Source organism: Chrysemys picta, chromosome 3, assembly GCF_011386835.1.
Source record: "Chrysemys picta bellii isolate R12L10 chromosome 3, ASM1138683v2, whole genome shotgun sequence".
NCBI classification, from domain to species: Eukaryota; Metazoa; Chordata; order Testudines; family Emydidae; genus Chrysemys; species Chrysemys picta.
Genome location: NC_088793.1, coordinates 85,319,246 through 85,344,870, shown reverse-complemented (window position 1 = coordinate 85,344,870; position 25,625 = coordinate 85,319,246). Strand labels below are relative to the sequence as shown.

Genomic DNA, 25,625 nt, shown 5'->3' with positions numbered 1-25,625 from the left:
AAGAAGAGAGATAAGACTAGGAAGGACCCAACTAAGAAGACCAAACAGAGTATTGTCTGGTGACCTTAGACTGTGCATGTTCTCAGTGCCAAAAAGAATCTTGAAGAGTATCCACCAGACATTCCTATCCTGATTATGCAGGCCCATGTGGCAGGTAGACTATCAGAGAGAACCCTTCAGATGATCTTGCAAGCTCCTGTTCTTCAGAAGGAACATGGCTTTGCTTTTCAGACTCCTTATTCTTTCTACCTGCATGGATTTGATCCGAACCTACTGGTCTCTGGTGGGTTGAAATTCAAATGTTTTTGAGTTCAGTGCTGTTTCTACTTCAGATTCCATTCAGTCATTACAGCTTAACTCTGGTGTCACACCCCTTCAGCTTCTTCTGCTCTCTTGTTTCTCACTGCCAATTGTAATACTCCTGCTTGGAGCCCTTTTTCTCCACTCTCTTCATCCCCGACTTGGTAGTTGGATGCAGGGCTGTGTTGTCCCACAACACAATGGTTCAACCCCTATCTAGGGTTTCCCTTTTTGCTGTCTGTTGGATAGTTGACGTGTGGACTGCCAGCCTATGTATCTTTTTTTTTTTTTCCTAGTGAGAACTTCCCAAGGCAACTGCCTTCTCCTCGGGATGAAAAATAGGACCACCCTTAAGGAATCAAAAGAAAAGCATATCATGGACCCTTCATGTGCCAGGGACCCAGTGAACTGGGAGCAATGGTTGTCTCCCACATTTCCTGTCCTCTAAAATTCCTCTGTCTTGACCCTAACTGGCAGGTCTGTACTGAAGATGGCTCTCTGTAGCAGTAAGTGCTGATGCTAGCCTGCAGCACAACATACATACTGTGAGATCCTATCTGCCTTCAGCTGTGTCTCTGCAACAATGAATACAATGCTCTGGTGTGGTCTTTCCTTGGGGATTAAAACATGAGTGTATGATGCAGTTCAGCAATCATTTCGCAAAGCTGGACATGTTAGCTGCCTCTAGCTCCTCAGATGCTCATACTCTGTTTCTCCCTTCCCTGCAACTGACTTTAAGTGTCTTCCTTCACCAGCTGTGGATGTAGGAGTCTACTCCCCCAATCAGTGTTAGGCTGTCCCTCTGATTTTCTGCTCTGACCCAGGTTCACTCTGTCTGTTGGTTCAATTAGAGCTTCTCTTTATCTCATGGTCACTGGTAGGGGGTTCATCTTCTCTCCTTTGACCCTTATTGGCAGCCAGCAGCTCAGATTTTCTGCCTTGGACAGGATTTAAGGCCTCTGTTGGTTAATTAAGAGCTTTTGTATTCCTTTCAGGCCACTGGGTGAGGTTAATCATGCCCCGTCCCCATCCTCACTGGCAGGTTTCCCACAAATTTTCTTTTGTGCCTTTCTTTTCTAGACTCCCTACCCTTTGTGCAGAAGGCTCTCTGGAGTGCTCTTATAGTTGATCTTCCACAGCACTCCCCTTTAGCTACCAAGACTGTAAGTCTCCCTGATTGTGCCATCATGAAGATTTCTCAAGATTCCTTAACAGCCACTCTGGTACCCTTTCAAAGTCTCTCCGCTACCATCAGTGGAGGGAACTACCTTGGGGTATTAGTTTGCCTGCAGATCCTATGCCAAGGTTCCTTGATTATGATTTTGGACCATGGATCCCTTGGTTTGGGTGCCTTCAGCTGACATTTGGGGAAGGGATTTGGTTATATATTGCCCCTGCTTCCTTTGATTCCATGGATACTATGCAAATTCCAAGTGGACAGGGCAGTTTCCATCCTTTTTACTCTCAGATGGGCTCAGATGCCCTGACCTTCAAGCTCCTTGGCCCTCCTATGGAACATATATGGGCCTCTCAGTCTGTCCTGATATTCTTCTCCAGAGGCCAGTCCTCTTCCTCAGTCCGATCCCATTAAGCCCCTGGCCTGGAAGATGAACAAAGCAGTTACAGAAGAAGGCTTCTCCCCTTAGGCTGTAAATGCATTTTCTAAGTAGCCACAATCCCTCAACCGAAAAGCTTAATGAAGATTATGTATGACCTTTTCTGTTGAGGGTGCATGGAGAGGTATCACACTCACCAGTTGTTCGTTACAAGTCTTTGAGATAGATTTGGCCATATTCAGTTCCCGCCTTTGAATTCAGGTTTCATCCGTCACTGCATTCTGAGGTTTGATGACTCCAAGTTTTTCAAGTCCTTAAAGAGACCAGTTTTCAGAACATCATCCTTCAGTAGTACTTGCCTTCTATTATTCAATCTGTGAGTACATGCACGAAAACTTTCCCTGCATCTGTTGATGGTGAAAGTTGCTCTTTTAGTCATTATAATCCCAATTCAGCATGTTGAAGAATTAAGCTCTCTAGTTATCGAAACCCTGTTTTTACTGTGTTTCCCTAACAAATTGGTTTTTCAGTTGCCTTTGGAGTTCCTTCCTATATGGCTTATTCCTGGGAGACTTTTTATTTTATAATATTTTATAATAGTGTTTCTTTTTTTTCACCAAAAAATTAAAACTTCAGCACACAATATTTTAAAATTCTGCTTATTTTATTTGTCAAAATAACACAATATAATCACACCAATTTCAATTATTTTGGTAATTTATTTTAAAATACCTGTCAGCAAGTATATCTGTAACAGTACAGACAAAAAAAAAATCATTTTTTTTTTTTTTTTTTTTGAAAAATAGATTCCTTACTAGGCATATTAATACAGAGCTTTAAGTAATTTGTTTAAGTTACAATACAGAAAATTATTTTCTGCACCCCTCAGAAGCAGTGCAAAGGCTTGGGGAAGTTGGAGTAACAGAGGAGCTGAGGGAGAGGGAAGGAGCCTGGGAGTGAACCTGGAGGGTTGTCGGATGTGGGTGAGAGTCATACGGAACAGATTTTAGGGTGGGGGGAGAGGCAGGATTGTTAGGGAACTGGGAAGCCTCCCCCATGCAAACCCTGGCTGACTCCAAGCCTCTCCCATTCAGTCAGGTACATCTGCCCCAAGCCCATGTGTCCCTGCACCCCCCTGTTCCCATGTGGCCCTGCAGCATCCCTCCCATTCAGCCCCTGGCTCAGTGCTGTCACCCCACTAGCTCCTGAGTCCATGCCCCAGTCTGTTCCCCCCCACTAACCCTTCTGAACCCTAGTTGTGACCCCACCCCCAGCAGCCCTGTGTGCCCCACTCTGTCTGTCCTAACCTGGCTCCGACACACGTGGTGCTGTGATGATTGCAGCTGGCTGCTGGCTGTTCTGGTGCCACAGTGGCCCCTGATGGGTGAAGGACAGAACTGTAGCACTTCTCGGGCAGAATGTATTTTCTGTGGGGAAAAAAATTCTGCACCGAATATGAATTCTGCATGTGTGCAGTGGCACAGAATTCCCCCAGGACTAATGGCTTTATACTTCCATGTAAAGGAGCCCATGGTCCTGTTGACTGTCTACCCGTATCTTTCCTCTGTTCTTGAGAACAGACTACACGCTCTGGATGCTGAGAGAGCCATTGCAGAGACAAGAAACTCTATTATAAAATTCAAGGTGGTTCTTCGAGTGCTTGCTCATATCGATTTCAATTAGGTGTGCACACGCCACGTGCACGATCGTCGGAAGATTTTTACCCTAGCAACACTCGGTGGATAGGCTGAGGCGCCCTCTGGAGTGGCGCTTTTATGGCACCAGATATATACTCCAGTCGGCCTAGTGCCCCCTCAGTTTCTTCTTACCGCCCATGACAGTCGTTGGAACTGTGGAGTGCAGCTTAGCTGAACTCCACTTCCCTAGCTTCTAGTGTAGCACTCGTTTATAGTTGTAAATAGTTTTAAAAGTAGTTGTTATTAGTTCTTTAGTAGTAGTTAATAATATAATTATTGTTCTTAGTGTAAATAGTAGTTGGGTGTAAGGGGCTTCTCCCCTTCCCTCCCTAGGCAGGGCTGATGCCTAGGTCTCTGGGTTTCAAACCGTGCACGGCCTGCCTTAAACCGATGCCTATGGGAGACCTCCACGACTCCTCTTCGAAGTGCCTGGGGGAATCCCATCAATCCGATAAGTGCCGCATTTGTAAGGCATTGAAGCCTTGGACTAAAAAGGAGCAGGACTTTCGCTTGAAATAGCTCCTTATGGAAGTGGCACTTAGCCCGATGTCCTCGGCTCCGCGCCAAGACCCGATGCCGACCTCGTCAGCTTGAAGCTAGCCTGCAGCACCAGAAGGTTCAGCACCATGTCTGGACACCGGCAAAGACTCCTGGCACCGGACGTCTCCGGCACCTCTACCAGCACGGCGCCGCTCACTGTCTCCGGGACCGAAGAAGCAGCATAAACAACCTGCTGCTCCCGTGCAGTTGCCGGCACCACCTGTGCCTCCCTCGGAGCCGCGTCCCGTGTTGGACTATCCCGCAAACGCACCAACCCCGGTATCGTTGACTCTGGCGCCACAAGGGCCGTCAAGTCCAGTGCATGTAAGCTCCCCGGTGCGTACCATGGTCAAGTTTGGGCTGCCATCCACTCCGGAGACTTTCTCCACGGCACGTGACCTGATTGCGCTCACCAAGCCGAGACAGCCGCAACCTTAGGTACCACCGGTACGGGCTGTTCACGCAAAAGGAAAGCCCTCCATGCTGCATCCTCTGTCGCAGAGTGAGATAGGACGGCCCCGGTCCCAGTCACGGTCCCAAGCCAGACGCTGGTCTCATTCACGGCACCCCTCGCAGTCCCGGCATCGATTACCATCTTGGCGCCGGTTGCACTCGTGGCGCCGCTCCGCCTCGTCTCGCGAATATCTTCTTCTCGGAATGGTCGGTACCGATCCAGCTCCCGGCACTGATCCAGACGCCGGTCCGAGCGCCGATCTACTCGGAATCGATCCCGGCATTGTTCCGCCCATAGATCTTCGTCGAGGTCCAGATCTGCCTCCCAGCACCAATATGACTGCCGGTCCCAATCAGTTTTGCGGTACCGCTCAAGACCACGGCACCATCCTTGAAACAGCAGGGTCTAGCAGTTTCATCCATCAGAGTACACCTAGCGTCTTGGTCTTCTCCAATCCCATGGTTCCTCAAGGGATTAGAACGTCTGTACCCGCAAATTCGGCATCCGGCCCCTACGTGGGACCTCAACCTGGTCCTATCCAGACTCATGGGTGCCTTTCCTGGAAGACAGCCTTCCTCGTAGCTATCATCTCGGCGAGACATGTGTCGGAGCTTAGAGTCCTCACGTCAGACCCACCGTATATGGTGTTCCGTAAGGACAAAGTACAGCTGCGACCACACCCTACCTTCCTTCCTAATGTGGTGCCTGCCTTCCATGTCAACCAAGACATCTTCCTCCTAGTCTTCTATCCGAAGCCGCGTGCTTCTCAATGAGAACAACAGCTGCACTCCCTAGACGTTCGCAGGGCCTTTGCCTTTTACATCGAACGAACGAAACCTTTTAGGAGGACGACCCAGCTGTTCGTAGCTGTGGCAGACTGGATGAAGGGCCTTCCGGTCTAAACCCAGTGCATCTCGTCCTGGATCACATCATGCATCCGTGCGTACTATGACTTAGCTGGTGTCTCAACTACACACCCTAATGCCCACTCCACTCGGGCTCAAGCTTCGTCCCCCGCCTTCCTGGCTCATGTTCCCATACAGGAGATATGTAGGGCAGCAACTTGGTCATCGGTGCATACCTTTGCTTCCCACTATGCGATCGTCCAGCAGTCAAGGGGTGACACGGCATTTGGCTCAGCGGTTCTGCACTCCGCGACATCTCACTGCGACCCCACCGCCTAGGTAAGGCTTGGGAGTAACCTAATTGGAATCGATATGACCAAGCACTCGAAGAAGAAAAGATGGTTACTCATCTTTGTAACTGTTGTTCTTCGAGATGTGTTGCTTAAATCCATTCCAAACCCACCCTCCTTCCCCTCTGTTGGAGTAGCCAACAAGAAGGAACTGAGGGGGCACTGGGCTGGCTGGGGTATATATCCAGTGCCGTAAAGGCGCCACTCCGACCCACCCAAGTGTTGCTAGGGTAAAAATCTTCCGCCAATCGTGCCTGCGGCACACACACACACCTAATTGGAATGGATATGAGCAACACATCTCAAAGAACAACGGTTACAAAGGTGAGTAACCATCTTTTTCAGTACTTTAAATGAAACTGATGTGTATTGTGGTTTTGGTTAGATAATTTATGTATAGTTTTGTTCTGAGTTCATATAGATATTACAAAGGAAGCAAAGAGACATAAAGCTAAATAAAGATAAGATACAAGAGGTGTTTGATGACATTATAACATGAGAGCAAATCTGTTGTTCTGTTGGTTTTAATGAAGCATTTTTATTGAAAAAATTAGAAGTAAGAAGAGAGAAAAACAGCAACAATTGAGAAATTAGGATGATATGTATGTAATTCTCTGCTTGAGACAATTCTCAAAAGAAACTGAAACAGGGCTAGAGCCCTATTTGCTCTAGCACATCAGTCACTGTAGTGATGTTAGTAATGGTAATGGCAAACAGCAACAAAACAAAAAGCCCAGGATAAATTTGTGCAGCACATTATCACAAGTTTTCAGTACACAAAGTCCTGCCATGAACCAGACCACATGTCCGCTTATGTTTCTAGCAGGTGGTTCTCCTGTCACATAATAATCCAGAAATTGTCATCATGATATTTCCAAAAATAATTTGGCTGATGTCCCAGCAGTTGTAGGAGCAATGGGTAGCAGACTATAGATCTTTCTTTATCTTTCTCACATATTGTCATCGGAAAGGTAATGTCCATGATACATGCTGTGGTATAACAGTAAGCTACTGAACAGGCTAGTGGAGGCTTTTTGGTGATCCACTTCTGCTTTTTGTGTATATACATAGAGAACACAATTGCCCACTGAAACTCTGTGGACAAATGTGCGATAACACCTATTTTGTGTTTTTTTATATCTTCTATTTAAAGGAAGTCTTGTGACCCATTTAGTTCTTGAAATATTTTCCTTAAAGAAAGGTAAATGCCATCCTGCATCCGTGTAAAATAAAATTAGAAAAAACAATTATTATTTTACTTTGGATCCTTAGCAGCTTATGCAACGTGCAGCTAAGCTGGTTATATTAGTCTGACAGGCCTCATTGGCTAGTAAGCCTTAACCAGGAACTCTCGGGAACCAGGAACTCTTGAGTTCAAATCCCAGCTCTTCCACTAACTCACTCTGTGGCTGTGGGCAAACTAGTCCTGTGGCATCTATTTCCTCATCTGTAAATACATAATTTTCTGTCTCAGTGTGTTGTGGGGATCCATTTGTTAATGTTTTTCATAAAATTACTATATGTTAGTCTGAATATACTTGTGCATGGGCACGTTTTCATTGCATGACTATTAGCCACTTCGGGTTCCATAAGACTAGAGATGGCTCCACCAGTGGGAGTGTGCTAGTGTAGTTCCCATTCAAAGAGTACCTTGTGCTGATGTGGTGGTATGTACTGAAAGATCCTTCTGCTGTTTGGGATATGTTGAAAAAGTCGCAGCTTCATGCCTTCCCTCATAACACTGCTTACACTTAGAATTTGCTTCCCATTTCTAAGCACAAAGCTGCCTCCTTCCGCTTTGTCATGACTTTTTCATGAAGACTTTCTCTGTTGATCTTCTTAGACTGGGCACCTATTTCTTTTTACTTTTATATCATGTGTGTTTGAATACAACTGTAAGCTGGTGTAAGCTCCTTGAGGCAGGACCTTGTTTAAGTATTCTCATAAAACATCGTAGGAAGGCGGTGTTTAAATATTAATATTAGTCCCTGTGATATTGCTTCCTGGATTTTTGAATGTATTTTGGTTGTCCATTTGGGAGAATTATGAGGCTATGAACTGACCCAGAAGACAGACCAGCTTAGGAGGTACTCCCCTGAACCCTTGGGTACAGTGCTGTTCAAGTCAAAGATCTTTACATTTTCTCTTAATTATGAGCAGACAACCTTTTAGTTAGTATATTATGATCTATGATATTTACTCTGCTCCTTGTGTCTCAGTACAGGTATTGTATCCTAAAGTTGCGCAGGTGATCCCTGGAAGAATGATATTTAGTAGTAATCTGTTTGAGAACTGTAGGGTGAGTTTCCACTTGATTGTGGGCCTCAAGTCAGTAAGGTCTTGGGGAAATAGGTTTAGTTTGCATTGAGACTGACCATGGTTCTTCGCATATAATTTGAATGAATGGATTAGCTGATCAATTAAAGAGATGCCTTGGTTTTGACATCTTTGAGTCTAAGCATCAACCTTTTGTGTTTTTTCCCTCCACTATGGAAGTCTGTAAATCAGATCTTATTTATGAGCCCACTGGGCTATTTGGGGCCTTTATGCGCTGAAAACTGGGTTTTGATGATAGTAGCCCCTTGGGCCCTCATTTAACAACTTTAGTATTTAGCAAGTGTTTTAACTTTTAAATAAACTTTTTTAGCTGGCCTTTTCTTTTGTCAGATTGAGTTGGAGAACTAATAAGTTTGAGTGTGTTTCTCTTTTGTGTTGGGTAAAAATTATCCTTATTTGCTTTGTTTGTTTGTTTGTTTGTTTGTTTGTTTGTTTGTTTGTTTGTTTGTTTGTTTGTTTGTTTGTTTGTTTGTTTGTTTGTTTGTTTGTTTGTTTGTTTGTTTGTTTGTTTGTTTTTTGAGGGAAGTTGATTTTGTTAATCTAGAATTAATTCCTAGATACAAGAGGCTCACCTGAATTGGCTCTCACACTTTAAGAACTTGTCTTTAGATTTTGGGGTGCTTGTTATATTTTATCATTTGGAACCATATGATTTCTTTGGGTTGTTTTCTTATGATTCAGCCTAGTTCAGGTATTACAGAAATGGTTTCCTCATGGGTTTATACAATAATGTGTAGGATGAGAGGAAAAGCATTATAAGGTGAAGTTATTTACCAGTGTTCTATTTGCCATAGTTGTCATCTTCCCCCATAAAAATTCCAAGTCCCCTGTGTAGTTCATTTGGGTGGTTGGTTTTAATTGATTAGTTTGGGAAATTTCTTGGCATCAGGAAGAAATGGAAGTGGGAGGGCAAAAATATCTATGTCTACTTTGAGTGAAAATCCTTTCTCCCTGGTTTATGGAGCTGTGTGTGTGTGTGTGTGTGTGTGTGTGTATATATAATGGGGGAAGATGTAACTGCAACATACAGAATTGCCAGTAAGTAATGTTTCTTTTTCTACCTATTTCTTGCGCGCGCGCTCTCTCTCTCTCTCCTTTTCTCGGCTTCTGTAACTTGATAAAAGAATCTATCATTTGGCAGCTCTTCTTACTACCTTAGCAACAGTAGCTCTTTGGACACCAGCAGCTGTTGTTTCAGCTTCCTAAGCACTCTTCTCTGTATTACTTGCTTTCTGATTGCATCTATACAAGAAAATTGCATATCCTTGGTGCAGCTGAATTGACATTAACAGTGGTGCAAAGTTACCATAGACCAGGCTCAGGCATGAAACACAGCTGCTATCACCTGTGTAGCTGCACTATTGTTAGAAAGTGTGTATCCAATTTTCTTGTGTAGATGCAACCTCTGTGTTTCTTTCACAACTGCCAGTCAGGCTTACTTTTCTTTTAACTAAGCTGCCCCTAGTATACAGTGACCATATGCCACATGAGAAATTCAGCTCTCTACTTCCATCAGGGTGGATAAAAATCAATGAATTTTTTAAAACATCAAAAAAATCGGATTTTTTTAATTTAAATCGGATTTTTTTGATAAAATGCTTTTTGAGGAAAAAAACCTATCTAAAGATGGTTTTAATTAAGATACATTATAAATCAAAGATATCTCATCATGGAATAGGGATTATAAATTCTAATTCTATAGTATGAGACATTATATTCATGTAATGTTTAAGAAAACTTTTGTAAATGAGTTCCAATAGTTCATGGATTAGGGACCCAATCTTATGGTGTTCCACAGGCTTCTGTATACATTATTTAGGTTAATCTTTCTATCTACCCAATGGGATTCAGTGCTCAGTCTAGAAGATACCATCAGAGATGCTTAGTTTTGCAGTTCTCAAACTGTGGATTTGTGTTTCTAGAGGTAATGTGCTTGTTAACAGAAAAAATGTTTGTAAATAAATAAATAATATAGAGAGATGAGAAATAAGACCTCAACTCTATTGTCCCTCTGCAAATTTGTGTACACAGAGTCAATCCCTTACTTCTCTCTCAAAGTGCAAAGTTTCAGAAAGTTCAATGAATAGAAGATTGTTGGGGGGTGGAATTGATCTGGACAAGGAGAAGAAGTCTGGAGATAAACATGAGAAGCGAGGGACGTACGCTTGTTTTGTTAAAATACTATATGTTTGCTGTTGAAGAAAAAAATCCAGAATACTTAACATTGTTGTTTTAGTTAAATAAAACAATTTAAATGTCTGTCTGGTGATGTTCTCCTCCTAATACAGCATGGCAAGAAAATCTTCCAAATATTAATCATTAACCTGTTGAATTGGAGATAGTTCACCTCTCAATGACTTCATAAATATATGATTCAATTACCTTTGGTAAATGAAATAACCAAAACAGTCATTCATTTTCTGATATGGCAGTAAAACTAATCTGAAAAGTTTTCAAAATAAATCACTTAAAAACGTATAGTGTACCTTCTAAAAATGAAACCTACATCTATCTCTGAGTTGTGAAGAATATGTATTAAGGTTATAACAACCAACAAGAATGCACTTTTATGCAGAAAACCATGATTAAATCGAGTCTTCCTGACTAGTGAAATCAAATCCACCTTGACTTCCATTCTTCTCTCATCTCACCATCTGATGGAGAGATCCCTTTGCCACTTCAATAGGGATTTTAAAAGTCCAAAAGGCAGCACGTTAGGTAAGATCCGTTAGATAAGTGATCCACTATGGTAGCTAAAGTAAGACCATCGGGTCAAAACTCAAATTTTTTAAGTATGTTTTTAACTTGACATTTTCACTGTTAACACTTCAGATACCTGAAACTGAACTCTGCTTTAAAATCAAGTTTATCTATTAATTTTTAAACTTTTCATATGCTGACTAATGCTAATATTTATGCAAACAACTGTCTAAACATCCTGGTACTTGTTGAACATGTGCTGTAGCAAAATTACGTCATTGTACACACTGATCTACACTGGGCGCCTACATGTGCTGTGTTTTCAGAGATGTGAAGGCAAGTGTTTAGATGTATTACAGTGGGTTTTTTTGTACTGAATGCTGTAATTAAAGATGCAAAAAGTTTCCATTGTAACTTCCTGTTTTCATACATTCATAGTTTTGAAATATTCACTTCTGAGGTAGACGCCTTCAGTGTTTCTGCCCAATTTCCAGTTTTTGTTGGAAATTTGAGCAAAATCCTTTAAGGTGAAAAAATTCTTTTTGTATTTAAGAAATTTGTTTTCACTATGATCAGTAAAGGTTTATTGTACCATATTGATACCATATATACCTGTATTGTACCATACTGTATTCTGAGCTATATTATTAAGGTTTTTAAGTGGTCTCTACTTAGCCCCTGGTTATATGCCCACAATTAAAGGGAACATTTAACACCTACCTGTTTTGATTACAGAGCATGACATCTAAATTTTGTTACTTTTGCATGCAGTTAATTGTAACTACAAAATTGCAGGTTCAAAATTGGATTCTGATCCATAATGTCTAACACACTTTGTTCAATCTTCAAGGTTAATGGTGACTGGATACTCAACTAATATTAACAACAAGGGAGAAGGAACGCAAGCCAAAATAGGGAAAGAACAGGTTAAAGAATGTTCAGGTATGTTAGATGTATTCAAGGTGGCAAGACCTGAAGAAGTTCATCCTGAATTACTTAAAGGTGCTAGCTGAGGCAGTCTTGGAACCATTAGCAATTATTTCAGGAACTCATGGAGTACTGGTGAGGACCTAGAGGGCTGGAGAAGGGCAAACATAGTACTTATCTTTAAAAGGGGGAGCAAAGAGGACCTGGGGAATTATAGATCAGTCAGCCTAACTTGGATACCTGGAAAAATACTGGAACGAATTATTAAGCATTTGTAAGCACCTAGAGGATAATAGAGTAATAAGTAATAGCAGCATGAATTTGTCAAGAACAAATCATGCCATGCCAAACCAACCTAGTTTCCGTCTTTGACAGGGTTATTGGCCTAGTGGATGGGGAGAAGCTATAGACATCTAAGGCTTCTGTCACAGTCTCATGTGACATTATCATAAGCAAAACTAGGGAAATGTGGTCTAGATGAAAGTACTATAAGGAGAAGCCATAACTGGTTGAAAGACCATATTCAGAGTAGTTATCAATGGTTTGCTGTCAAACTCAGAAGATGTATCTAGTGGGGTCCCACTAGGTTGACCAGGTGTCCCGATTTTATAGGGACAGACTTGATATTTGGGGCTCTCTCTTATATAGGTGCCTATTACCCCCACCCCGATTTTTCACGAGTTCTATCTGGTCACTCAAAGTCCTTCAGGATTCTGTCTGGGTCTGGTACCATTCAATATTTTTATTAATGACTTGGATAACGGAGTGTTGAGTATGCTTATGAAATTTGAAGAGGATGCCAAGCTGAGAGGGACAGCTGAAAACATTTGAAGGACAGAATTAGAATTCAAAATGACCTTGACAAATTAGAGAATTGGTCTGAAATCAACAAGATGAAATCCAAGGAAGACAAGAGCAAAGTTAGGAAGGAAAAATCAAATGCACAACTACAAAATGGGGATTAACTCGCTAGGCAGTAGTACTAATGAAAAAGATTCTGGGGTTTATAGTGGATCACAAATGAATCCAACAATGTGATGTAGTTGTGAAAAAGGTTACTATCATTCTGAGGTAGATTAACAGGGGAGTCATATGCAAGACACTGGAGATAACTGGCCCATTCTACTCAGCAATTGTGAGGCTACTTGGCTACTGTGTCCAGTTTGGGGCATCACACTTTAGAAAGGATGTGGGCAATTTGGAGAGAGTCTAGAGGAGTGTAACAAAAATGATAAATGGTTTAGAAAACCTGACCTATGAGAAAAGGTCAAAAAATAATTAGGCATGTTTAGTCGTGAAAAAAGAAGATGGGGGCGAGGGGAAACCTGATAAGTCTTCAAATAAATTAAAGGCTTTTAAAAAAAGGATGGTGATCAATTGTTCTCTATGCCTACGGAAGGTAGGACAAGAATTAATTGGCTTAATCTGCAGCAAGGGAGATTTAGGTTAGACATTAGGAAGGAGTTTCTAACTATATGGGTAGTTAAATCCTGGAATAGGCTTCCAAGGGATGTTGTGGAATCCTGTCATTAGAGATTTTTAAGAACAGGTTGGACAAACACCTGTCAGGGATGGTCTAGGTTTAGGTCCTACCTCGGTGCAGGGGCTTGACTTCATGACCTCTTGTGGTCCCTTCCAGCCCTACATTTCTATGATTCTGTGTTGTCATAGAGATTATATTGTACAACATATAAGACATCTGCACTAATTTACTCTTGTTTGATCATCACTTTAGATTACTCTGTATATTTTAAGATTTATTATTTCTTCCAGGTTTTAATATAATCATTGTTTCCTTTCCTTCTATCCACTGTATTACCATTTTTGAAAGTAACAAATGTAAGTAATAATCCTGTGAGAGACTGCTTCTAATTCAATAAATTAGACATTAACACACAGAGCCTCGGGGATTAAGGTGAAACACCTATATACTTCCCTTTTATCTTAGGCATTAAATTAAAAAAAAAGGTTGAATGAAATCAGGACACAGAGCTGCATAAGCCCATTGCCAGTCTTAATTCTTAATAGGTTTGTCAGGAGATGCTTTTCATAGGTTTCAGATTTTAAAAAATGTCAAAGAAACTGAAAATATGTAATATTTTAAAAGCTCCACCTGTGGGAATGAGGCTGTACTGCATCTTGAGAGAGAATCTATTTAGCAGAAACCTCACTTGAGACCTATTTTTTAAAACTGTAACATTTCTGTAGCCAGTTTTCTTGGAATTGTATAATATAAGGATACAGGAAGTGCCACATTGAATCACAGCAGCAGTCCATCTAATATAGTATCATATTTCTGATGCTATTCAATATCAGATATTTCAGAGGAAGATGCAAGAAACCCCATATTGGACAATTATAGAACAAACTGTCAAAGTTTCTTTCTAACCTTTTGTTCTTTTATGCTCTGAAGCATGAGAGTTTATATCCTTTATATGCAAAACTCAACTCAACCTTAATTGTGGAGTTCCAACCAGCAGATCCATAATTTAATCCTATCCAATGTGATTATGCATATTCTTGATATCCATATAATGTCTAGTCCTTGTTAGTAGCTCAGCCATTTAATTCTTTTTCTTTAATTCTTCCATCTATTCTAGCACCACCTCTTTTGACAAACTGCACTCTGACACTGCCAGAAAAGAATAGATACCTCCTCGCCATCCTTTGTGGTGCTGTCTGATGCAAATAAATCATTTAGCTTCTAAGCAATTTCCTTACCTCCTTAATTGTTCCCTGGTAGTCCAGCAAACCCACCAATTCTGCCATAGGGTGGCTTCCTGCTTCTGATATAATTTAAAAAAAAAATTATTTCTTCGTCATCTTTGGTTAATTGCTCTTTTAAAATATCTTTTAGCACTCCTAATTTCTGTTTTAGATTTTATGTGCCATAATTTGTTTCTTTCTGTATGGTTTACTTGTGTTGGATTTCTATTATGATGGATATGTGTTTTGCTCAAGCAACCTTTTGTATCTTGCTATGTAACTATTATTTTGTCCTTCTCTTCCTGGTTCCCTTTGTATTTATGGGTCTGTATTCCTTCGGAGACTGCTGTTTAAGTAGCCTTCATGCTGAATCTAGGATTTTAAGATGATAAGAACTAAGGAACTGATCCAAACCCCCATGGGGATCTTTTAAGTGACTTCAAAGGACTTTGGATCAAACCCTTAGACCCTTTTGGGAACTGAGAGGGGAAAAAAAAACCCCAAATAAGCAGATCCCAATAACTAGCAGTCTGGAGCAGCTTTCTACGAAGCTGAATGCATATTTTCTCTCAAGGATTTCAAGTGATCCTGGTGTACAAATGTTGTCTAAAATCATCACTTCTAATAATGGACCTATTAATGAATCTATTCATTACAGAACTTTTAGTGCACGGCAGCAGGGTCCACATAACTACTTAATGCACAGCAGGCTAGTGAAAGGTAGATTCACTCTCCAGCTTGTCACGCACTAAGTCTCTGTACAGGCAAGCCATGAGACTCTCGGTGCTAGAATTAGTTTGGTGAAAAGCATCTTTTTTGTTTCCAAAATTGTCCCTTGAAGGGATGGGGATCCTAAAGTGAGGATATTTTTAATTTAAAAACAATTTACAAATAAGAACTGACAGCCTATAGGTGTTCAGCACCAAAAATGTTGAATTTTTACCAAATGCCAGCTTGAATCATTTGGTTTAGTGAATCCTTCAGAACCAATAAGATGGAAAATTATGAGGCTATTATTCCTTAAGAAAATAAGAGGAGAGCCACTGATGGAAATTGTGTTAATAATGTGCCCCTTATTGACTTAACAACTTGTGACTCATTTTGAGAAAGATGATTTTGAAATCCTGAAAGTGAGGTTGCCAGGTGGAAATCTAGTGAGTTTCAAAAAGTGAATTAAAAGCAATGTCCAGTACTACACCTGCCGTTGAGTTGTCCTGCAAAATTTTTACAGTTACACATTCCTATTTAAAAAAAATAACTCCCTTATAGCTGTGTAAAACACCCATATGAAAAGAAGAAACTCACTGATTGATTATGCAGGGGAAACAGTGATATTGACTAAACCCAAAGTACAGTCAAATTACACAAAGAAAAGCACATGAGAATATTTTGTCTAATCTTTGTTTTAGGAATCACATATTGGGTAACACCTACATTAAAAACATCTGTTCTCAATGTAGGGCATTATGTCTGATAAAGATAATTACCTTTCTGAAACTACAACAGAAGTTAATACATTTTTGGACCAGAACCAGTATACAATTGAGGCTGTGGAGCAAATAAAAGGCTGGCTGGAGAACTCAGACATAAGACTTTGTTAAGGAAAGCATATAATAGCTTTAGAGCCTCTGTCACCCCCTGTGGCGGATTCTCTTCAAGAATAAGTGTTTGAACAATTTTTTTTCTGTACCTTTTTCTGAGAGTTGGAAACTTTATTTGTTTTTGGCCTGCATAGTGAGGAGTTCCTTCCCAAACTGATTTGCTAAGCTGCCACCCTCCACTTCTTCAGACCGATTTCTAGTGATTTGGCTGCAAAAAGACATTTTTTATTTTGACATATTTAGGAAAGCAACTGACAAAAAATTTTCAACTGTACAATGCATGTGTCTTTGCTGAGTAACTTTGTAATTGCTATGGCCTTTCCTACATCCTTACATGTTCTGGGAATATTTTATTCATTTTAGATTTTTTTTTTTACACTTTTTCAGTCAGGACAACTCTTCAAAGGGGACAGTGCCTCAACAGCTTTTAGGCAGTTCCCATTAACCAATCTACAGAGGGCTCAAAGCAATAAAGAATCTGGCTTTCTAATGGCTGCAAATCATTTGTCCCTGTTATTGTGCCTTGTATATTTGGTCAGTTAGTAGGAGGTCCTGATCTGCTAATGTGGCTGTAGGACTGGCTACAAATCTCCATGATTGTGTTCAGCAGCACACTTGATCTGCAGCTTTCAGCCCCATGTATTCTGCTATCCCACAGGAACCCCTAGTTGATGGAAAATTAAGTAAGTGAATTAGGTTGCTGTACTGGTCCAGTGAATTCTGTCATCTGAAGCAAAGCACATAAGGAGGTCAGATGCTTTTCAGGAGTGGGTTCAGGATCTTCTGTTTTCTCATCACCAAAACGGCTTATGAGTTCATGGGAGTGAGATCTGCTGTAACACTATATTGGTCTCTTGTAGGTCACAGTGGCAGGGTCACTTTGTTCCTCTTGTGTAGAGGAGCATTTTATAGCTAGTCAAGTGAAGCTCAAGGTTTCTCATATTCAACCCTGATTGACAGTCTATTCTGGTAAAAGTGGCAATATCAAGCAGCACGGCTGTCTTCCTTATCGTTTCTTGTTCTGTGTCCTTCCCCAATCATTTCTCTCATAGCTAGAGCATCAAAGAAAATGTTCAAGGAGTGAGCATGAATAATTGTGGTTGCACTATATTGATTTTTGTCATTGATACCTGAAAGTCATGTGAAAGTCACTAGTCCTCACTCCTTTAAGATGACCTTCTGTTTCAAGGATTGGTACCCTTTTACCTATAATCCAGCAAGGTTCTTCAAATGGTGTGCGAAAGAAGACCAGTGATCTCCATCTAGTGGCACTGTAAAAGAGTTCAGTGTGTGCTCCCAACTGGTGTGGAAGGGGGCAGGACTTTGTCTACACTCAGCCATACTCCCATTGAGGCACTGTCAGTATTGGTAGTGCCATGGCTTCCCAACATCTTGTAGTCAAGCACTGGGATTTTGGCTGCACCAATAAAAGAGCATCTGTAACCTCACTTGAAGAGTTCAACATTTTATCTAGCATGAAGGATGTACATAAATTAATGATTAAGAATAGGGATTTGAAAACAAATAAACAAACAAAAAACCTTGCATGCTCAAGACATAACAAAGCACTTGGCACCAATAGGTATTGCATTCTGATTATTATTCACGTAAAATTCAACTATACTTTGTCAACTTTTATATGTAGGGCCCTACCAAATTCATGTTCCATTTTGGTCAATTTCACAGTCAGGGGATTTTAAAAATAGTAAATTTCATGATTTTCAGCCATTTAAATCTGAAATTTCACGGTATTGTAATTGTAGGGGTCCTGACCCAAAAAGGAGTTGTGGGGGGGTTGCAAGGTTATTGGAGGTTATTGGGGTGGGGGTGTCACAAAGTTATTGTTGCGGTACTGCTACCCTTACTTCTGCGCTGCTGCAGGTGGCGGTGCTGCCTTCAGAGCTGGGCAGTTGGAGAGCGGCAGCTGCAGGCTGGAAGCCCAGCTCTGAAGGCAGAGCCGTTGCCAGCAGCAGCGCCAAAGTAAGAATGGCATGCTATGGTACGATATTGCCACCCTTATTTCTGCGCTGCTACCTGCAGAGCTGGGCCTTCAGTCAGCAGCTGACACTCTCCAGCTGCCCAGCTCCGAAGGCAGTGCAAAAATAAGGGTGGCCTTATCATGACCCCTCCCTCCCCAAATAATCTTGTGATCCCTCCCTGCAATTCCATTTGGGGTCAAGAGCCCCAATCTGAGCAATGCTGGTCTCCCCCATGAAATCTGTATAGTATAATGTAAAAGCACACAAAAGACCAGATTTCACAGTCCGTGACGCATTTTTCATGGTCATGAATTTGGTAAAGCCCTATTCTTCTTCAAGTGATTGCTCAAGTCCATTCCAGTAGGTGTGTTTGAGCGCGCTGCATGCACGATCATCGAAAGTTTTTACCCTAGCGGTACCTGTCGGGTCGGCTGTGGAGCCTCCTGGAGTGGTGCCTTTGTGGCGGTATATATAGGTCCCTGCTGACCCACTGCCTGCTCAGTTCCTTCTTACCGCTAGTGACGGTTGTTGGAGCAACTGGTCTCTTGCTTTAGCAAGTGCTTCTTTGTGGTTTTTCCTGTATATAGTTGTTATCCTTCACTATCTTAGTCAGTTCGTTAGTACGTTTAAGTTGGGGGGTTCCTCCTCCCCCCCCGATATTTTTCCCTGTCGCCGGGGCATGCTGCAGCTCCAGGGGTTCGAGCCGTGTGATATTAATCCCGCCCGCCTCCCCTCTGTCGGAGTATTCCGGCAAGAAGGAACTGAGCAGGCAGTGGGTCGTCAGGGACCTATATACACCGCCACAAAGGCGCCACTCCAAGGGGCTCCACAGCTGACCCAATGGGTACCGCTAGGGTAAAAACTTCTGACGATCATGCACGCATACGCACAGCTATTGGAATGGACATAAGCAACACATCTCGAAGAACAACAGTTACAAAAGGCAGGTAACAGTCTTTTTATATGAATGAAATAAATAGCAGAATTCAGAATAACGACACACCCAAACTGTATTGATTCTCTTTTTCCATTATTTACTTGTGACATTTTAAAATATCACAAGCTTGACCAAAAGTGACACCTGTAATTAGAATCCGTGTAGTACAGCATTGTGTAGAGGATTCACACAGAAGACAGAGCTGCAACACAAATTAAGGTTTGAATTTACACTATGTAGCTTATTTCTCTCAGATCTGTGTCACCAAGATTAACTTTTAGTTCAGACCTGGTTCAGAATTTGATTGGTGGGCATAATAAAATTAATGGTGACACTCCCACGCCTAAGTTCAGAATGGGTTTTCTTCTTTCCTGGTTTACTGAAGTGAAAGCTATATTGACCCTACCTTTGGAGGTTTACAAGCCTATGAAAGAACCATGGAAAGTTTCTTAAGAACTTGATTTAAGAAACTCATAAAAAGTACCCTGCTTATTTTTACAGAAGAAAGCACACTAGAAATTTTTAAAAGGCTTCATCGACTGCAAAAAACATGGATTTTTTCATGTGTAATATGTGATGAAAGCAATTACCAAGTACTGTAAGTTGAAGATCAGAGTATATTGCCATTTTCAGAGGTACTCAAATTACTGCTAAAACACTCATTATCTATAATCAAGATGCACTTGAAAATCACAAATGTTTTTTTCCTAATCTCTGCCTCATATCTCCTTTACATTTTTAGTGAGTAAATGGCAACCAATCACAAGAGCAGAGTTCATCCTTTTTGCTTGCATATTTGTTAAAATCCAGGAAATAACTATTATTATTTTAGCATAGCTGTGGAGACATTGCCTCCAAATTCTGTTCATCTCCCAAACAATTTCCTGTACAAATGAAGTAAAATACTACCTATATGCTAACAAAAGACAATGGTTTATGTGACTTATACACAAATAAAGTTATGTATATGAGGTGATATCACTGGAACAAAACACTGCATGAGATAATTGTCTCACACTGCTATATAAATGATATGAAGAAAAGATGCCACTGACTGAAAATAGACATTAGGCAAAATTTTTTCAAAGTGGCAGACATTTTCCTGCAATAATGCTCTGTTCCAAGTGAAGTAGGATTAAAATAACCCAACATGACCCTTACCTTCCTTAATAAATAACCCCAATACTAATCGTGCTGCATGCTTTGCAGTAAAATCCACTACTTCACTATATTGACAGTCACTTTGGGGAGCCGTGATGGCCTGTGTTATATAGAAGTTCAGGCTAGATGATCACAGTGGTTCCTTCTGGCCTCATTATCTGAATGTATAACCCCTGGAAGTACTGGTTTTGGTACTTACATAAAGGATGATATAATTGAATAGTCCAGTGGTTTAGAAGTAAGTCAGGTAGTTAAAATAAACCCCTAGGCCCTCTAAATAGCCTTGTACGTTGAGATATACAAACCTGTCCAAATCAGTACAGCCTAAATGATTTTTTATATTAGTGGTTGGCAGTAGCTATAGGAAAGGTAAACCGTGTTTCTTTTATGAATTTCTATGCTGTCTTGCAGATATATGTAATGACTATAAAATGAGTTTTAAAAGATTGCTGTTGCAGTCTATTTAAAGCTTTCCTGGATTTGTAACTGGTGTTTTTAAATGTGAAGAGCTGCAGAGTTTGCTGAATGATTTGTACCTTTTGTAGTGTGTGAGTTGCTTCTTGTCCCCTGTTCTGCCTTTTCAAAACAAAAAGATTACCCTAGTTTGGAGTCACGATAAAAAAGGTTTGGTGCTAATTCTCGGTCACTCTGCTTTAGTGCCTAGGATTCCATGTATCTCATAGGTTTTCTTTCTGAGCCACAGATAGAGTTTGAGATATCTACAAACAAATGCCAGTCAGCTTTTCATATCTTCCTTTACTCCTCTGATATGAGAAATTATAAACAGCAATGGTCTGGAAGTTTTTCACATGCTCGACTCTTGTGAAAGTGTCTGTTACGTATAAAACCACATTGATAAATCATGATGGTATTGAAAACATTACTAGTGTCTGTCATGTTCTCACATTTGCCTGAGTGGTTAGGATATTGGTTTAAAACTTTAAAAGATAAACACACAATAATACTGTCACACTTCTTGACGTCTTATGATTTTTTTCTGTGTTTCTTACAATTAGAAAGTTAACATTTAATTTTTTGACTAACTTTATAATACCAAGGAACCTCAGAGTTGTGCAGGGCTGCACACAAATCACCCTGCTGCTGTGGGCTACTGCATGCCGAAGTATAAAGGCCCAGCTAACCCCAAACCTCCTCAGTCCCTTCTTAGCACCCATGATGGTAATTGGAATTGCTTCTCTTGCATTAGCAAGTGCTCTGTGTTCTCATTGTAAATTTATTGTAGTTTTCTGGTTTTATTGTTGATTAGTATTTAGTTAATAGTGTAGATAGAGTTAGTTTCTTTTTTGGTCCCCAATTTTGGGATTTCCATTTCTGGGTACCCACGAATGCCTGAGTCACCTGGCTTCAAACCCTACATCTCTTGCGCTAGGCTGATTCTTGTGAGTAACTCTCACTCAAGCTGCTTGAAGTGTTTTGGGGAAGCTCATATTCAGGATTGTTGCCAAATTTTCAAATTCTATGCCTCACTCTATGCCTAAAACAGAGAAGCCAGCCTAAAGTTTTTGCTTATGGAGGAGGCCCTGAGACCTCCATCACAGCCCAGCCACTCAGACTCAGCACTGAGTACTTCGACATCAGTTAGGAATGTGCCTGGCACCATTTGCCCTCCCCAGTGCCTAAGAAGTGGCATCAGACTTCTAAACTGACTACCGAGAGAGGAAGGTCGCCGGCAACACTGAGAGAGGGAGGTCATCGTCTAAGCATGGGGATAAGTAGAGTGCAACCGAAACCCAAGCACTCCTCTTTATTGGTAGCACAGAAACTGATACCATTGACTCTTGCACCCAGGAAAGTACCATCAAGTCGGAGGCCTGAGGGGGCATCTTCTACATCTATAGTACCTCAGCATTCTGGGATCATCTCGTTACGGACCACACTGGAGATGTTTGCGGCAGTGAGAGATGTTTTGAGCCTATCAGTACCAGTATCCCTGGGAGTGCAGGAGATTGCGCTCTTGGTACCAGCAGACAAAGGGGTGCCAGTATCATTGGTGAGACCCACAGTTCTGCAACAAACTCCAAACTCTCTGGTGGTGCCAGCAGCCAATGAATGGGAACGACAGGGACAACAGGCAGCAATTCCCAAATCAAACGATGCAAAAGAACCTAGAATTCTACTTTATTCTACTAAGGGATTGCAAATCGGAATTGCCAACCAACTAACTCTTTGGGACATTATGATTGTAATGTTTGGGACTCCATGTTAAAGTTTAGGGATGTGTTGCTGGAGGTTGCTAGACAGGAGTTCTCTTTAGTTGATGAGGGGAAATCTGTAGCAAGAACTTCACTACAGACTGCACTGGATGCGGCAGACTCAGCTGCTAGGACTATTGCTTCTGTGGTTTCCATCTGCCCATGTTTGTAAACTACCTTTCCCGCTTCCTCAATGTTTGGTCCTAGATTACACATTTTGGAGAACAACAGTTACGGAAGGTTAGTAACCATTTGTTCACCACTAGGAACCCAGTTCTCTGCGTGCAGGATATGAATAACTCCTAGTCACTACAATGGAATTACTCATCACCTACAGTTTAAGAATAAAGATTTAGCAATGATTAGAGGGAATCAAATAAATTAGTAAAGTCTCTTTTTGCTGAGTAGGTTCTTTTGTTGAGTAATATCTTATACCTTAGATAAGCTGGGTCTCCCAGGATCACGACTGGCATTTCAACATCACCAATGGTTATTTTGCAGTCTGGAAAGAAAGTCCATGCTTACAGCTTTTTGAAAAGACCTGTGTTCCTAAAGATGCCTGCACCTTTCCCAACCATCCCACGTTGGTGTTGGTAAAATGGTCCCTGTGATCCACCAGCGCTCGCAACACCATTGAGAAGTACCCCTTTTGGTTTATGTACTGTTTTGCAAGGTGGTCTGGTGCCAAGATAGGGATATGTGTTCCGTCTATCTCCCCACTGCAGTTAGGGAACCCCATCACGGCAAAACCATCCACTATGTCCTGCACATTGCCCAGAGTCACTACCCTTCTTAGCGGAAGTCTTTTGATGGCCCTGCAAACTTGAATCACAACAAATCTCACGGTAGATTTACCCACTCCAAATTGATGCTCCACTGACCGGTAGCAGTCTGGCGTTGCAAGCGTCCATGGAGCTATCGCCATTTGCTTCTCCACTGAACTTCTTGCTTCTCCAGATGAACTACGCTATACTAGAAAATGAGTGCACAACTGGTTGGAAAAGTGTACTCCAAGAATAGTTATCAGTGGTTCACAATCAAGCTGGGAAGGGTATATTGAGTGTGGTCCCACAGGGATCGGTTTGGAGTCAGGTCCTATTCAATATCTTCATAAATTATTTTGTTAATAGCATAGAAAGTACACTTTTATAAACTTTGCAGATGATACCAAACTGGGAGGGGTTGCAAGCACTTTGGAGCACAGCCTTAGAATTCAAAATGATCTTGACTAACTGGAAATGGTCTGAAGTAAATAGGATGAAATTCACTAAGGACAAATGTGAAGTACTACACTTAGGAAGGAACAATCGATTTCACAAATAACAAAATGGGAAATGACTAACTAGGAAGGAGTACTGAAGACAAAGATCTGGGGGTTATAGCGGATCACAAATTAAATGAGTCAGCAATTAATACTGTTGTAAAAAAGCGAACATCATTCTGGGATGCATTAGCAGGAATGTTGTAAGCAAGATAAGAGAAGTAATTCTTCCACTCTAGTCAGCACTGATAAGACATCAACTGGAGTATTGTGTCCAGTTCTGGGTGCAATGCTTTGAGAAACATGGACAAATTAAAGAAGGTCCAAAGGAGAGCAACAAAAATGATTATGGGTCTAGAAAACATGATCTACGAGGAAAGATTAAAAAAAACTTGTTTTGTTTAGTCTGGAGAAGAGCGGATTGAGGGGGACATAAGTCTTCAAATACATAAAAGGTTGTTATAAAGAGTAGGGTGGTAAATTGTTCTCCTTAACCACTGTGGATAGGACAAGAAGTAAAAAGGGGCTTAAATTGCTGCAAGGGAGATGTAGGTTAGATATTATGAAAAACTTCCTAATTGTCAGGGTAGTTAAGCACTGGAACAAATTACCTGGGGAGGTTGTGGAATCTCTGTCATTAAAGATTTATAAGAACAGAGTAGATTAAACACCTCTCACAAATGGTCTAGGTAATACTTAGTTGAGCCTCAGTGTAGGGGACTGGATTAGATGACCTATCAAGGTTCCTGTCAGTCCTACATTTCGCTGATTCTACAAAAATCGGGTAATTAGAAGTCTATATGACATGCTTGTAAAGGCATCTTAAAAGAACAAACTTTTCACATGAAATACATGCACACAAGTCCAGGTTGTGGTCTTCAGAAAACGTGGCCCCAAGTCTGGTGTATTTGTAGTAATATTGGCAGACTCTGCTCAGGACAGGCTTAAGATGTAAAAGGTGTTGCAGGTTAGGATGGAGGAAGAGTAGCAGAACTACATGGAGAATTTTGTATTGTATCTTTCTACATTGGGGTAGGCAACCTATGGCACGTGTGCTGAAGGCGGCACGCAAGCTGATTTTCAGTGGCACTCACACTGCTCGGGTCCTGGCCACTGGTCTGGGGGGCTCTGCATTTTAATTTAATTTTAAATGAAGCTTCTTAAACATTTTAAAAACCTTATTTACTTTACATACAACAATAGTTTAGTTATATATTATAGACTTATAGAAAGAGACCTTCTAAAAATGTTAAAATGTATTACTGGCATGCAAAACCTTAAATTAGAGTAAATAAATGAAGACTCGGCACACCACTTCTGAAGGGTTGCTGACCCCTGTTCTACATGATACCTGGCTATATGTTGCGTTATTAGGGAAAGGTCCACTGACTCCTGAAGTCCATGGAAGGACTCAGTGCGTGTTAGTCAGTTTCTACAATACTGAGCACTCAAAGCAGCAAAATAATTATTTTTTAATTGTATCTATGAATAATCTGATTCAAATTATACTGAAACTAAATACCTGGGTTTCTGTTTATGAAAACCTGTCAGATCATATAACTGACAAGTTTACCTTAGTATTTTTTAATTACACTTGAAAAGATTACTTAATCTAGTTATAGTATAGTATACATCATCCTAGCTGAGCACAGATGTCACTGTAGCCACCTCAGTTTACACCAGCTGAGGAGCTGTTCATTAGTGTATTGGATATATTAATTTTATTTTTAGTAAATGCATTGTCAGCCAAATAAAATCCCTTTTACTTCTCTATTTCTTTCATCTAACATTCTTAATGAACTCAGTAATTACAAGTTTTTGTTAAGATTGGCACCTTTAACACCTGTCAGCCCTATAGGCGCCAACTTTCCCCAGTGCCGGTGAGTGCTTGCGCCCCCCTGGCCTCATCCCAACTCCACCCTTTCCCCGCTCCCACCCCACCCCCATTCCAACTCCTTTCCCAAAGTCCCCGCCCCAACTCTGCACCCTCCCTGCCCCTATTGGACCCCTTCCCCAAATCCCTGCCCCGGCCCCGCCTCTTCCCCGAGCGCGCCATGTTCC

At 41.2% G+C, this 25,625-nt stretch overlaps 1 protein-coding gene across 12 annotated transcripts in view; it reads left to right on the top strand.

Moving 5' to 3' along the window:
- WASF1 (WASP family member 1) overlaps positions 1-25,625 on the top strand; it is a 205,247-nt gene that overhangs the window by 145,036 nt on the left and 34,586 nt on the right. The gene's annotated exons all lie outside the window — the stretch shown is intronic.